This window comes from Corvus cornix, chromosome 12 (genome assembly GCF_000738735.6).
Source record: "Corvus cornix cornix isolate S_Up_H32 chromosome 12, ASM73873v5, whole genome shotgun sequence".
Classification (NCBI taxonomy): domain Eukaryota; kingdom Metazoa; phylum Chordata; class Aves; order Passeriformes; family Corvidae; genus Corvus; species Corvus cornix.
Window position 1 is genome coordinate 7,975,543 of NC_046342.1, and position 17,392 is coordinate 7,992,934.

Genomic DNA, 17,392 nt, shown 5'->3' on the forward strand with positions numbered 1-17,392 from the left:
CTGGATACTCAAAGGTAAATCTTTGGCATTCATATTTAAAAACTATTCTCAACAGAAAAAGGAACTATATACTGTGAGAAATCCTCCATCCCCTCATGAACTCCAGCTCCTCTGATACTCTTTTACTGCCTGCATAAAAAGTTTCTCCTTTTTTCAGAATTGAAGCAGTTAGGTTCCCCAAGAAAGCTTTTAAATCATTTGGGATGATAAACCTTTACCTTCCCCACACAAAATTTCCTACATGGCCTTAATCAATAATCAGTTCTTGTGATTTGTATTTCAACTGTCCATTGTTTACCAAAAATGAGCAGACTCCCTGTCCTACAGCTAATCCCAGAGTAACTGCAATCACAGAACAGAAACATCATCTGAGTTTCACATCATCACAGCACAAGTCTAGGAAAGCAAGAAAACACTCAAGGCCTGGTCCAAACAACAAAGACAATTCCACTCCCCCATCGATCCCACCCACAAGCCCCACTGTTAATAAATAGATACAAGATGAAAAGAAAAACAAAAAGCACATCATTCCTAGCTCTCTTTTCCTCGTGAACCACACTTCCTGTTATCTCCTCGGCCTTTTACCTAGAAGGGACAGTAAGTTTTCAATTCTGCTGATGCACTATCTGGTACCTTCTGGAAGGCTTTGTTTTTGAGATTGCCTTCCTTGCTGTCAAAAGTTTTAACACAATAAATATACCCCTAAAGTAATAATCCCAAGCTTTCTGAAGGTAATGGTACATTATAAAAGGTTTTCACTACATTCTATTTAGACAAGATATTTGCAGACATACCCAAAGCTCTCCAAACATTTTGGAAAAAATTCTTAAAACTGTGTAAGTGTTGTTCACTAACAAAACATTGCACTGTGTATTTAGAACAGACTGAAATTTTGTTTCTGCTTTACTTAAAAAAAAAAAAAAAAATTGGAGGAAATAGGAAAAAAAAATTTCTCCCTGATCTCTAAGTTCAAGTGTCCACACACAAAGCAGATTTTTTTTCCCAGCATAGAGATGCCCAATATCAAGCTTTTTATCAAATAGCATTATATTACTCTTTCCTTATAATTAATGGAGTATTAAGTATTCAATGCCCTGTACAGAAACAACCATATCCAGGAATAAATCAGCAAGTCACAAACATGTAACTAAAGTGACTGAAAAATGATTAAAATATTATTTGCCTCACCCTCGCCAAACTACAGGTTTTTAATTTGTTTTCATTCCATAAAATTGCTTATGTATTTGTTATCAACATGGAAATTGATTACTTAAATGTTGGGAGAAGGTAAGAGCATGTTTTTGTTTTGTGGGGATGTTTTAGGGATTTTTGAAGAAAAAAATGCCAAGGTCCCCTCAAAGTAAAATTACATATTGTGTCCTAAGTGGACAAGCAACAGACTGAGCACTGCCCTGTCAGATTCCAGAATAGATTACCAATGTATTGGAGTGCAGTTTTCTTTCTCAGAAAACTTTAGGGACTACATAATGATTTGGGTTTTCTATAAACAGTAGCAGAATGCCATAGGATCATCATTCCTCACTGCTGGTTTGGGGCCTGAGGAGAAATTAGGTTTAGTGATGATCCCAGTGGGCCAAGAAATTAAAACAAAATGTATAAAATGGCAGTATTTAATTTAGAAGGAGGATTGTATGTGATTTAAGATCTGCAGATAAGATAGGGAACTGAGCTCTGTTCCTGCTTCCATGGTCATGTACGACCGAAATGCACCTGTTCAAAAACCTGTGAATATTTGTCTTCTTGCTTTTATATCCATGGGATTATGTTCTGTAACACCAGTTAAGTGTGAACCATTGTGTGAACTGCAGTTAATGAAGAACAGAAAGTTAAGAGTTTGTTGTTTCTGATTGCCAGCTTTAAACAAAACCTGATAAGCAAAAAAATATTTGGCAAGTACTTTCCTCTTTCTTTTTGGACAGTAGGATTTATTGTCCAGCCTGCTGATTCAGTCAAAATAATAGCATAGCAAAAATCTTGGACGCTAAACAGGCCTATTACTTTCTTATTTCTCAAAAACTGAGGTCGGGGTACATTAAAGGAATTTTTTGCAGGCAGCAAGTCAAGAAATTACAAAAGGAGAGCATTGAGAGCAAACAAGGTCACATTTCAAACATGGAAAAACTTGTGGTATTTGATCTTCAGACCCTCCCTTTATCTGCTTGAACTTTTGCTATAGAGTTTCTGCTCCTGGCAGAGAACTCACTATTACCTTGGAAAAATAAAATGAAAATAAAAAGAATCCTTTTCCCCGATAAAAAAACCCTCATGTGAACTGGGCTCTGTTCTCCAATTTTGTAGTCTGCCTCTGATGAAACATCCCACTTCTTTCATTAAAGAAATAAAACAAAATCTGAGGAAGGGGATTTCTGTGGACAAAGCACAGGTTCTACTGAAGCTACCAAAGAGAAATGCAGATAAAGGAAAACTACAGAGGTGTCCAAATAGTGTTTCCAATAATAAGGTCATAACAGACCAGAACAGAAATGGTTGCCACTGTCAGTAAACAGCAAACCACAAAACACTGAATGATGTGAACTGTGTTGAAAATATGAAAACAATTATTCCCATAATATGCAGTATGTACTTGTTTCTCAGAGGACCTTAATACTTGACACACTGTAAAAGTTAACATTTTTTATATCTAAGAAGCAATACAGGGAACTCCAACAGCCTGAGAGAGCCTGCCAGTCTCTCTACTGGAGATTTTGGTCATTATTTTACATTATATTGAAAGCCACAAAAGAGGAAAGTTAGAAGACCAGACAAAACCTCAGCACTGTATTGCATACACTGATGTTTAATTCACGTGTGAACTGGCTGCTTGAAGTTTCTATAGAGGAAATCTCCATTGACAGAAGAGACAATGCAGAGCATCGCTGAAAGCTGTGGGAATGGGGCATCTTAACATTTGGGCTGACCTTCTTATCCTTTCCACCTTTTCATTTTGTAACTTTATAGCTATACTTTTTCAAATGCAGCCACTAGAAAAATCATATGAACATAAGTTATTCACATGACAAATTCAAGCTCTCCCTGGTCTATTTTAATCAGCAAAATACATAAAAGAGCACTCTTCAGCTTTCAATTCTTTTTCACTACTAGGAATAGTACTGTGAGTTGATTAATCATAATACATAATCATTTCCCATTGAAACAATTTGAAAAGGAGCTTTAGAACTCTGTGTTCTGATACAGCTAAAGGGAAATGAAAAAAAAAAAAATCAATATAGAGATTTCAGTGGCTCCATGCAAAACAATGTTCAGTCAGATCCAACAGAGACAAATGATGCATCACAAAGCAAGATGACCACCTGGAACGACATTTCATTCTGGTTTATTGAAGAAGTGCAGGAAAAAGAAATCATTAAGGGCTCAAAAAGATCCCTGCATTTCGCAAATACATGCTTTCACAAGTTGGGAGAACTTTGGTTTCCCAGCGAACTTTGTTAAATCTGGATTTATTCTTGTCAGATTGTGTAGGAGCTCTTCATGGCCTTAATGAACACAGGACACCGCCATAAAAAAAAAAAAAAAAAAAAAAATCTGTATTTATGGAGTGTTCCCACAAGGTGGCACTAAATCCACAGCCGCCAGAAAATTCTTAGGGAGCACAAAAACGCAAAAGGAAAAACTACGGTCACATATACAAAATAAATAAATAGACTAGGGTCACATACATAACACAAATAGACTATTTAAGAATTGTAAATGGCAGGTTGAAAAATAAAATTAAATGCCTAAGCCAGGTATTATCTTGGAAGAGTTAGTAGTTTCCCACTCATAATTCAACAGCTGTAGTGGGGGGACACACAGACTACACCACACGTGTATATACCCACACACGTTCACAGTGACTTAGAGTTAGCACTTAACAAGAAATCAAGTTAACCTAGGCTCTTTGTTCCAAGGTCTGATACAGAACCAAATATTTCTGATCTAGAAATTATTTCCCTGCCCTGGTGACACCCCCACAGGTCACGCAGTGCTGAATCCAAGCCCTCTGTGCACTGCAAACACCAACACTGGAAACAACTGTTGTGCACCTGCATCTTTCAATATGGGACAGCCTGCATGTCTAACAAGCCCCTACAGATCTAGCCCAGCTACAAACATCAGAGTTAAAAACCTGATTATCTTCCTAAACTTAATTCTACAATTGATACTGCACAAAAAACTTAAATACTTTACTTCCAATTAAGTAGTTAAGTATTTCAGATTTCAAGTTTTAAGTATGACTAGCTAACGTGCTTTAAACATGATTATAAAGCCTGTTGTATATTTCTGTAGAGAAACATATATCAAAGTCATAGCATAATTTTGAAACTAATCCACAAACAGTGAGAAATTTCTCAGCTAAGGATACAAATCCACAATTAAACCACTTCGGGGAGCAACCATATGCAGTAAATATTCCATTTTAAACTCCTTGATTTTTTTATCCCTCACCCTTCCCTTGTATGTTGGTTGATTCTTTTCCCCCTAAGTGCATTGCATAATCTTAATTACTGAAATAGTAATGTACCCATATGCTGGGATAACGTTTAGTGGTGTTCAGACTCCTGAAGTGTCCAGAAGCCTTCACGGGGCCCTTTGTTGCCAACTTCAAGTAAAAAAACAGATACTGGGGTCATTTCAGGCCAAATGCATTCCACAGGGCTGAATTTTAAATTGTTAGCACTGTCTACTTTTCCTCCAACAGTCTATTGGTTTTTTCCTTATTTTTCACACTGCTTTAAGTAAGCCTGCTGTAAAAATATTCAATTTTTACAGGTATTAAGAAAGAAAGGAGTTATTAAATCTCCTGCAACTACTTTTCAACCAAATGCAAAACAGTTATTAAGGTAAGAACAAATAAAGCAATTTGAGGATCTGCTTTGTGCTCCAGGCATTACATTCACACAAAAAACAATCCTAAGTTCCACAAGCACACCACTACTATTGATTTTCTCTCAATCACCCCACATTCAGGATAAGACACCACAAGATCTGGGGGTGGGTAAGGGATTTTAGAGCCACCTTGAAGTACAAAATGCTTATTTAATTGTAACTGCCAGGGGTTTTTTTTTTACCCCACATCACATGCTTACACATCTGTTGGCTATATAATGTAAACTCACTGCAGTTTAAGTACAGATTTGTGATCAGAATGAATATCCCCTTCAACATATCCTCCCTTAATCCCCAGTTTTTGCACTGTATGACCAGAGAGGATTTGTTCTCTTCTGTATAAAAGGAAGTGAGTATAGAGTCAATACTCCTGCTGGCATCCAAAACGCTCCATGCATCCTGCTCAGCTAATGTCAGTTTCTGTCAATAATTGAATAAAACATTTGGGCTCTTTTTTCTGTAAAAAATTATATAATGTTATCTCTTTCTACATTTCAATTCATGCTCAGGTGCATCTTTTATTTGACTTAGACAGAAAACGCCATGATCCCTTATTATGTTTACTTCATGGTGGTGCAAAGATTCACAAGTTTTGCTGTTTCTGCTATACAGGTGCTCAAAGACTGCACTGACAATCATTATTTAGCGAGACAGCAGTTCCCACAGAAGGTGTTTCTCAAGGAAAAATTTCAGTGTTTTCTGAGTTCTGTTTCACAACACTGATTAATTTGTATCCTGACTTTCATAAAAGACTGAAAATTAACTAGCAAGCTCATAACTCACATATTGCTGCAGTTAATCCGTCAGAAGCCAGACTACCTAGGTTCAGTATGCTGCATTTTTTTCATGTTCTTACATTAATTATTGTAAGAGAAATGATTCTATCAGTGGACACCATTCAGATGCCATCCTAGAATTTTAGGAGAGTTCTAGCAAAAAGCACACTTTTTACAGCACAAATTACTTAAATAATAATCTGGTAAACTGAAGACAGTATTAAAAATTTAGATAATCAAAAGTAAATGGATTTCAATGTAAAGGCTATGGGATAAACATTTGTATATAAGAGCTAAAGGAAATAAAGCTTCATTGCATTCTTGCTCAGGTCACTATCTGTTGATCCTTAAGAGCAAAGCTGTTGGAAAACACAAGTGCTCCTCCCCCTCCAAACCCCTGGGCCTGTATGGCAGTAAGAGAGCACCACCACTGAAAGATGAGTGTGACAAGCAAAATGATCTTTATAATTGTTGCTTTGTTTTCCCATAATCCAAACTACTCTTTGTAAAGCTTTCTCTCAGCCCAGCTACTGCTGTCCTCAGTCCTTACTATTCTTGCATCAAATCCAGAAGATCTTATTCCAACCCCTCTGAGATTTTTTCTCTAACAAACAAGAGAATCATCACTCTACAAGGTGGTATTTTTGCACCATATTCCTAGTGACAGAAATAGCATATTCCACTTTTTTGAGCAGTTTTATATGCACTAATTGCACTGTGAAAATTAATATTGATCTTTCAAACAACTGCACTGCTTCCAGAGGCAATAAAATATTGAATTATTGTTCTCTAATTCAGGGCCATCTAAACACACTAAGAATTGGAAGAGATCCTGCTCTGAAACACTCTAATGCTGTACAGATGAGATCATTTGTAGCAGCAAGGGATTAATCGCAGGGGAATTACTCTCTACTATTTCACATGCTACAGCTCCCATAATTTCCAGTTTGCCTTCCCACTCAATCTATAAAGAAGCAAATGCACTTACATCACCTCTGAGGTAAACAGTAATGCAGATGTTCCTTGAGGTGTAAAATCTGCCCCAGAATTCTCTGGGTCAAACCTTTATGCTACTCAGCAGACCAGAGAGCCTCATGCAAAGGAAGCTCTTACAGAGAACACAACCTACCATAAATGAGAATTTATATCTGCTATTATAAATTAATTTAGAAGCCTGCATCTTAAGCCATTAAATGTAATACCATACTTATGAAGAAAACTGCATTTGTTTTTTCAGCTGAAAAATAGGGGGAAAAGCCCGTTTTATTCTGTAAGTATTGTCTAACATCTTAACAGTCAGAAATCTATTAGCCCAAGCAGCCAAGCTTGTGCATAACCCTACATTTGAAATATGTGAAACAGAAGAGTCCGTTAATTAAACATTAGCATTGTTCCAATCAAGAGACATTTTATTAGAGAGACAAACCAGCATCAAACACAACACTCTTCTTTAGTGCTCCAGAGCAGCCACTCTTATGTGCAGCCTGTAAATCAACTTGCTGGTGAAATAGGCAAGTGGACTGATGATCACAGGATAATTTACTTATTTCAAATTTACTCTGCAGGGGGAAGATAAAGTTGCTAACAACAACAGGAAGCCATCCAAGGCACATTTATTAGAAGTTATTTCTACACAAGAAAAAAATAATTATAAAAAAAATAATAAAAAATTCCTTTTCTCCAAGGAATGATGCCACACTCAGTGGTATGGAACTGTCACCAATGAGGTAGAGGTACAAAAAACCTAACAGCCAGACTGTGTTCAAAGACACAGAGAAGAAGAGGACTAGGCATCAAAAAGTGTGATCATGGAGTTCGGGAAAGAGATTAGAAATCCTAGAAATGAGAATAAAATGGAACTTCAAAGGCATTACACTACGATTTATCCCTAATAGGAACACTCACCAGAATGGTGGCAGTAAAAACTGCATTACAGGCTTTATTTTGTTCCTATGACCATTTTTTATATCTCATACAGAGATGGTAAATGATGAGAGAAGCAAACAGGTGGTTAATGGAGCACTCTCCTTTTGTCAAGTCTTAAACCATTATCTCAGACAACACAGGATATAAATTCTACAACTTTTTCCCTTCTCTTCCTGCTTCGATTCCTCTGTATTATCATTTACCTTTACAAAAACCTTTACAAAAAAAAAAAGAAAGAAAGAGAGACTATAGCTTTAAAACTGCAATTGTACTCACAAACACGACATACTGACCTCATTGATGTTTGCAGCAGTGAACCAGAGAGCCTTAGCTCAAAGGCCTATTTCATACTTTTTATTTAGTATAACTTTACTCCTAATTCAAAATTCAGTTGAATAATGAACCTCTTGCTCTCACTTTTAACAAAAAACTCAGCACATTCAGTCTATTCAAGCCATGTCAAAGGTACTTGCTGGGGTTTTTTTACCTCTCCCAACTGACTGTTACTGAAATAACCTTGATCAGCTCCATGATTCATCTGTTACTTTGACCCTCTCTTTAATACTCTGTTGAACACAAGTTCAGTCCTAGATATTGAATTTTATCTATTAAGAGAAAGAACTCTAGGCCACTTGTACTCTGAAACTTGGAGCAAAAAAGCATTCATAGAAAAGTGTATCTTAAAATAGCACTCTGCCATTTCTACTGCCAAAAACCTTAATAAAACATGTTATACTTTTTAGAGAGGATTAGAGGATTTTTTTTTTCCTTTGATAAACAGAGCCTGTAGAAATCCTGAGTGTTATCCATATTCAATAAGAATCAAGTATCTGGATATGCTGATGTGAAAAACCAATCCATTTTCCTCCATTCATCATAACAAATATTTATCGACAAACCAAAATCTAAAAAATCTCAAGCACTTTTTTTATTATTGATTATGTTAAAAGATGAGGGCTGTCCATTCCAAACCCCACACATTTTCCTTGTATGCATTTTATATAGAAAAAGCTTGATAGTTGCAGTAAAACGTAAACATGTACTGGGATTAGCCCTATTCCTTTTCACCTCTCAGTTCACGCAAATCACAGAAGCTGCCAACATGTTACAGTGTAATCTGTGCTAATTACTTGCACTTGCAGGAGGAGAATGTTCTGTTCCTCAGGTATTTCTCAGACAAAAATGGAGGGGGATATCTGCATAATTCCACTGGTCAAAAAATTCCTCTGGAAAGGGTAACAGGAGATGCTATATTCACTGTAGTGCTCTGCTGGTTCTCTTCAGTTTCAAAGAGAAGGAAAAATAACCCCCAAGGAAAAGTGTTTGGGAGGGGCAGATCAAGCTCACAATGCTTTGTTGTCGATGAGTTTAAACCTCTTTAAAGCTTTAAATATTTCTCCTCTTTATTTTTATTTCTTCTTTATTTGTATCTCATTTTCACCCTTCCAATGCTCTCCCAGGGGAGTGGGTGTGTGGGGCTCAGGTCCAGCTGGGCTTAAACCACAACAAGCAAGATAATTGCCAATTAAATAATTAAATATTCAATGTATATTTCTAGGCAACTGTTCTGCGATCACTCTGTATTGTGTTTAGTAAAAGTAGTATTAGAAAGGGGGCAAAAAGAAATTAAATTTCTATTGTCCTAAACTCCAAATAGTCAATAGCTATTTTCTTGCTTTAAGAAGTTTGCTTCCTTTCCTTCCAGTGCCACAGGAGGTTTAATCAAGCTGGACCACAGAAAACAAGTTCCAGGAATGATGAAATGCAAAATATCCTGACCTCCTTGGAGAGTAATACTGTTTACCTGCCAAGTGAAAAGCTTTCAGCCAGCTGGATCATTTATTTTTAACTATCACTAAATAGAAGAGAAAATGGCTCCAAGCACTTCAGAAAACAAAGGAAATTAAACATTTAATTGCCTTTGTAATGAAATAGACTTTACATTGTTATTTTGTTCTGTAGAATCTTTTATCACCTTTTTCCCTAATAATACCTAGAATGGAAATGATAGAGTCTTTGTAAGTTCAGGGCAAAAAGCTTAATAATTTCTTACTTGGGTAGCCTGACAAGACACCAGGGACCTGGTGTAAGACCTCTCTTGAGCTAAATTTGCTAAGTCTAACCAAGAATTTCAGAATAAATCCTGATAATCAAGCATCTCTACTCAGACTTATTGTGCAACTTCATTTGTATATTCTTCTATACTAAATCGTCTTCTCAAAGTTTGTTCAAGATGAAACTGTGCTGGAAGTTATCCCAATGGCAAAAGACTGATAACTACGTACCTGCCTACAAAAGAAAGTATACTCACAGTTTTTATTGTATCAAATTCAATTGTATGAGACAAAATACCAGAAGGCTGTTATCACTGATGCACAGATACATTTTTCTGTCCTGAAGCCTGATTCAATGCAAGCATCTGATAAAACCATTCAATAAATAAATCAATGCACTGCAGACAGTTACAAGTAATACCCAAATGGAGCATACTTTCACCAGCCAGAACTCAAATTTCATTTCAGCAGAAATAATGCAAATATTTGCAACAGCTTCAGCTAATTAGACATTTCAGCACATTGATGGTTCTCCTGATTCTCACTCTGAGAAGCAGTAAAATCAAAATTTACATTACATACAAAAGAAATATCAAAATATTCTTATTTAAAAGTGGCAGGAAAAGGAAGCACTTTTGATTTTAAACTTTACAACCCTCTTGACAGTCTTCATCCCTCTGAACTGGATTTTATTTTCTTAATTCAAACTTACACAGTAAAATGGAACCATTTCTAGTATTTTACATCTGGTGCCTTGGATTTTGAGTGCTTTCCAAAGTAAATGGCACCCACTTAAAGGAAACTTTGTCTATGAAGGTCAGAATAGTCCTGATCAGATGATACACCTCAACTGTTTTGTTTTCCCTAGTAAAATGTTGCCTTTACTAAACACAAATGTACTGTCTCCTAAAATATCCTGTAATGAATCTATGTGGCAGTTTTGATATGGTGCCTGTATTTGATAGCAGCAGCTCTTGTTGAGAAATCAAAATTTTTCAGTGTTTGATCAGCTTTTGTGAAGTGAGTTACCACAACCTGCCTGTGAACAAGAGTATCTGCTCTAGGTTTGCCAACAATTTGGGTTCACTGTGGGAATGGTTCCAGATAGAGGTGTCCTTCTGGCAGACTTTGGAGACAGATTCCATGGTTGAGAGAACCAGGATGAAAGAACGTCTGGAGCACAGACTGATGTATTTGCCTCGATGATGTCACTGTTCATTGATGATGTCATGTTACTTAAGACTATGATCACTCTGCTCTTATTAAGGGAGGGGCTTGGAACACAGTCCACACAGGTAATTCAACTTTTAAACTTACAGGGAGAGGAGGAGTTTAAATACAGTTCAAACACAAGCTGCGTGCTGTACTTTCATAGGAAAGATTGTAATTGTGTGACTTACTGAATGTCTTACAAATCAAGACCAAAAAAAAGAAAAAAACCCAAAACCTTCCCAGATGATGGGTCTCAGTTGCTTACCTAGCAAGCAGCAGTTTAAATAACTGGAACAATTGAAATACCAGTAACCTTTGATGAACTGGAAAAGTATAGACCCAACTCATTGTTAGTGAGTGATAATACGAACTAGCAGGCAAGAGAAGCCATCACAAGTTTTATCCCTGGCTACACAAGTATTAAGTCTCCCAATACAGATCAAAAAGCACAAGAGCCCAAAAAATAAAGCAAGGATCAAAGCAGAAGTCCCAGCTGTTCTCAAAAATTGGTCCAGATACAATATAAGAAATTAAATCATTATTATAAAGCTAGGGGGTTTTTATTTTCTATTTTATTGTGTCAATCAGCACAGCAGCTACACAGTGGAATATGTGCAGGTATAAAAAAGCACATATAATGAAAACCTTTTAAGCACATCAAAATTCAGACCTCCTTAGATAACAAATGAAGGACTTCTTGTAACTCCTAAGGGGGTTTCTATAATGGCCTCATTTTTACCCAGTAAAACATACATATCAAAAAAAGGCATTTCAATACAGAACCATTAACTCCACGTTTTGGTAAATGCTCATAACAAAAGAGATGAGCTCCACTTTTACTTTCTTTCTATAAAAATTATCTCTGACCTAGAGGTACTACAGAACACCTACAAAAATACTATAACACAAACTTCATATGTTCAAAATCTAAAGTTGAATTGTTGCTTTTAGCACAGAATCAAGTTATACAGAAAAATTGTATTGAAAACAGCACAAAGAACAACAGATCATTGATGGGTATGAAGTTTTGCCCATCTGAATAAGGTTTTGTGCCCTTCTTCAAACATAAGATTTCCTGAATTTAACTTAATTATATAGAAAATTCCTAGAGTTATAGTGGTACCAATCCTACTACCCCTTATTAACAGGTACTCTGCACATGTTTCAAAGATTATTTCTATTTCATTTCATAGTGAAGGTCTCTTCAAGGTAACAACTGAAGGAAGTTCAAGATCACTTTGCACATTGAGATATTCATGTGCAGCTACAACATGAACATTAAGTGAAGCTCTTTTAATATTATTTCAGTAAAAATTACAGAAGTCCATATATGAGACTGGGAGGCACATATTGAACAAGTTATTTTACTCATGCATAAAAGTAATGTGGGTGTTTCACAAATTACTATGACACAGAACATAAAATTAAGACAGAACAAGAAAATTATATTATTATGCTGACGACATTATTTAACACACTTCTAATCTGCTATTTCAATACATTTGCCATTTCTAAAACACAAAGGGCTAAACTCTGTAGAATAATTCAATACTAAAATATCTTTTCTGTGGAGCTTTCCAGGATCTGTGGGGCTGTAGAGAGAAAACTGTGGACCTTTCCTTTCTTTTACAGGCAGAAAGTGTCCTGAGGACTTGACAGAAGATTCTTCTTTTCAGACACACTCGGACCTCAGAAATTTCTACAGAAATCCATAGTGCCCTCATGTCTCACTAGTGGATCAGTCTGCATTGAGTACTAAACCACTATTTTTTTTAATTTCAGGTAGGAGGTGACAAAATATTTTACCAATGAATATACTTTGTAATTTGGGTAATTCCCACATACAAACCTGAAGGGTAACATTCATACCCATTTTCTACCCTTTGCTATGGTAAAATAATTGGAGGCTGCCAGAAACAGCTTGGAAATCTGAGCAAATCTATCCACTCTCCTGTGTCTAACAGCCATATAGGCCTTCTAAATTCCATTATTTCCCCAAGAACACCTAGGAAAGGTATTGGCAGGGGACACATGTACATGTGATAAATTCTGCACCTAGAAGTCTGTTCCATCTTGCAAAAATAATATTTATACCAGCTTTTCAGGGCATTTGAGGCCCATTTTTTGGCCTTCCCAACAGCCAAAAGGCACACAGAAAAAAGTTTTAAAAAATCCCATCATCAGGGATTACAGTACAGTAAATGCTATGCTCAAACCTAAAGGTAGATCCTCTGAATGAATCAAGTATAAATTTGGGGCTTTCCCCAACCCTTGCAAAAAGAAATCAAATTTACTTTTTTTTATAATACTCTTATTCTTGCATGCCTCATGGTTTTATTATAGAAAACAAGTGCACAGTAACATATGGTACATCTGTTTCATATTTTGTCTTTCTGCTGTCGTGCTATTTCTCTCAACATTCAGTAACACACTTCTGTTGGCTCATAATTATTTTTAAGCTGCAAATGAAACACAGCCTACCTCTACTGTCACTCCAGGGACATGATATTCCTCCCTCCTTCCCTCCTCATACAAATGTATAGTGGAATACAAAGATAGCAAAACCAAAATTAAGACAAGAGAATTTACTAGTTAATAACCAGGAGTCGTTATCAAACACTTTACATTCCTTCACTTCCAGAAGTTTGGTTTTGCAAACACTCCTACCCTGTAATTCACAGAGGAAGTGATAGAAATATAAAGGAGATGGTACCAGCAGAAACAATAGTTAAAATTCATTTAAGCAAACCCCAATACTTGCTCAAATCTGTACAAAGGCATAATCTCCAACTGAATAGGCAACCTCAGTCACAACAGCCATGTGGAAACATCTGTGAGGCAAAAAGCAGGACAAGAGCTGGGAGACAGCACTGAGAAAAGAATGGTGAGGAACTGAAACCAGGAACATAGCATTAGCCAGCAAAAAGGTACAAGGGGGAAAATAGATGATGAAAAGAGGTATTACCTGGTGGGTGAACCTACACATAGAAGCTCTCTGAGAAATAATAAACCTGGCAGCAAAGAATAATATGTAGAAAAACTGGACCCAGAAAGGGGCAATCAAAGCACAACAGGGGAAGCAAGATGGGAGCAGTGAATATGCAAAGAGTCAAGATAAGTTTGAGCATAAACATAATGGATATAATTTTTTACACCTGCATACATACAGAACAGCCTGTAAGTCTCTCAAAAGAGAAGATATGGGGAAAATACAGAGAAACCAAAAGGTAACAATCTTTTGTGAATCTGACACTGGAAGCTGATGGTGCTGGCAGTGCATCGAAAACGCAGCAATAAATATAACCAAAAAATCTTAATTTGTCAAAAATTTGCCCCCAGTCTGTCCAAGAAAATCTAAATACTTCTTAGCAGCTGTCTTTTCCTATGGGCTTTATGTCACATTTCACAATGGGACACTGATTGGCAAACCTGAATGCCACTTTGTTAAATAAATAAACATTCAATAAAAATAATACACTACTGTTGCTGAAATGCCAATTTTAATTGCAGGACTTCAAGCCTTCCCATTTCTTTGGGAAGCAGATGGTAGTTTTGCTGGAAAGCGAAGGACTGGAGGTAGTTAGATTTGGCACACTGAAAATTGGCACCAGAAGTTGAAAACGTTCCATTTCAATTTTGTCACAGGGAAAGATGAATCTATGAATTAGGTCATAAATAGTGAAGTAGAAGCTAAAGGAGCTTTTAACTCTCCAGCCACTTCACCATTAAAGAGTCTGAATAGTTTCCTCTTATTACACATTTTACAGCGTGCTGTAAATACCATAAATTAATAAACGATTCCAGCTCTAACTTGAGGGCCTCTTACTGTTTCTTCCCTGTTCTTTGTGCATAACCACCAAAATAACTGCACTTTAATAAAAAGTTGGCATGTGTATATTTCAAAAAGAAAAAGAGTAAATTATTCTCATCAAGAAAGGTGTTTTAGGCACACATTGAGCAAATACAGTATTATTTACAGGAGGGAAAGAGTTTCTAGACATTCATTGATCCAACTGATGTAACACTGACATGAGATCATCTATCATATTTCATATTTCAGTAGAACTAAAACATATGGCTTTCAGTAGATTCTTTTATGAATTGGACTGTTGACAAAAACAAGCTTTCCAGATCTGCCATTGGCACTACACTAAACTGAAATATTATTATATTCCCACATACCAACATAACAATATCAATATGCTTCTTAGCTGTATGGAAAGTCCTTTACACAAATAAACAATATGTGTTTATAGATATCTAATCAGAAAATATAAAGTCCTATGAAATTGTTTCTATAGGATGACTCAGGATACCAATAGAAAGGGTGTACAGCAGAACTTCTGAAGAAAGCTCTAGAAACAAAAACTCAAAAAAAATTTGAATTTTTGCAGATATTGTTTCAGAAAGTTTTATTTTTCACTCGTAAAAGGAGAGCTAGGTCATACTTTCTCAGTATTTTAATAGCAAGTAAACAGCACTTTACTAATATACAACATACAGTGAATTACCAACTTTCTTCCTCCTGGTTACTTTACAGTCATGAAAATGTAGCAGTGTAAGGCTATAGAGTGTGTATTGCATCACTTTTTCAAAACTTATGTTTTACTTTAGAATGGGATTTTGCAAGACCTTAAAAGAATTTCACAGCACGAATTCAATAGCTAAATTTAGTGAGATCTGCTCCCAATTTCCCCAGGCATTTTTCACAACCTTCCTTCAAAGCACTAAGTACAAGCTTGCACAAACTAATTTTAAAAAGAACATTCTTCCCTATCTCAAGAAAAGATATATGAAAATACACTGCTTATCTCAAAAGTGGCATTGTTTGGGTAGCATTCACTCCAAGGAAGGAAAAAACAGGGCCTTCATAGACCCCTGCTTCCTTCATGGATCAAGACAATGTTCCTGTTCCAGATGTACTCAGAAGTTACCCCTCCTATCTGCTACTAGATTTGGGTTTTTTCCTTTATTAAAGTACAAGCAGCAGCAGTTACCAAAGAGATACAGAAATTACCAAAAATCATGTTCACAATTTTTCAATTCACTCCCATTTTTATTACCATATATTTATAGTTCCATTATTATTTTTATTCCATAGCCCTCATCTCTCACCATACATTCATTCAGTGCTGACAAACACGTTATTCCTTAACCACATATGTATTTATGCCACCAGCTTCAGTGCACAGTAAGAATGTTATAAACAGTCTCAGGGCAGAGCAAATTCAATTATAGGCATGCAGCTAAAGTATAGAACAGCATACCTAATGAAACTTTCCATTTCCCAATTAAAATTTTTTAAGTTAATGTTTCTGCAATCCTGTTATGAACATTTTTGAAGTAAGGCAACCTCAAAATGATCACTTAATTTTTTTTTTTATTTTAGATGGGTCATATCCTGCCAATTTTTGTGGTAAGCTACTGCCTTTTTTTTGCCATGCCTCCACAATACCCAGAATATCTCAAAATGAAGCAGGCAAAACCCAGTCCCTTCCAGTGACACCAGCCCTAAGCTGACACTCAGCTGCTGGTACAGCGCCAGCCTGGACATGCTCCAGGGGTTCAGGGATGGCAGCAGCTGCCAGCTCTGGGCCCCCACCACGACCAGAGCCCTGGCCACCGTGGTGTCTCAGCTCGAGAGGCACCAGCCACAGCAGCCAAGCACCCCCGTGCTTCACAGCAAAGCAGAGCTGGCAGCTGGGAGGTGACAAATGTTCAGGTGATAAAATTTCTTAGTGGCAGACATGACCTCACCCAACAGAAACTAGTTGAGACCAAGGGATTTGACCCATCAAATACACACCTTTCTCCACCTAATGAAATGTTCAAATGAACATTCTAGTATTACTCTAATATGTTGGAAGAAGTCCGTTTTGTACAAGTTAAAAAATAAATCAAACGGAATTAATATTTTGTAAAAAGAAATTTAAATTAGTATGCAAAATATAAAGCTAAATTTGCAGAAACATTCCCTATTTCATGTTATAGAAGGACTTACTCTAGAGATTAATTTATGTTCTTATTCGCAACCATTTTTCTAATACAGTCATTAAATTCTGTTTTATGAATCACTGTTCTCATCTGGGCTAAAGCAATTAAGTTCTCAAGACAGAACAGTAGGTGTGCTGGTGCTAATTAATATTCCCCTGAGGTGAGCCTAGAGTTTGCCTGTGTCTCCAAGTACACCTGAGGTTGGCATTAATCAAGATAGCAATTCTTTCTTGGCATTTCTTTGACAGAACAAACTGGGCACTTAGGATCAAGTTTCTTTCTATCGTGCCCTCCACGGGCTCTCCCTGCCCTATCCTACATGGTGCTCCCTTCACTTGTAACCAGAATTTCACCCAAACTGCAGTGCTTCCCACCTAATCCACATTAAGGAGTAAACACAACATGATTTTAGCAGTTTCAGTTGACCTGTTCAGGAAATTACTATTGATTTGGTCTGATAACACAGGAAAAAAACAGCCTGTACATGTGACACTGAAGACAACACCTAAGACCTAAGGAAAA

The 17,392-nt window shown here is 36.5% G+C and overlaps 1 protein-coding gene across 14 annotated transcripts in view; it reads right to left on the bottom strand.

The window, feature by feature from the left end:
- ERC2 (ELKS/RAB6-interacting/CAST family member 2) overlaps positions 1 to 17,392 on the bottom strand; it is a 431,010-nt gene that overhangs the window by 370,807 nt on the left and 42,811 nt on the right. The gene's annotated exons all lie outside the window — the stretch shown is intronic.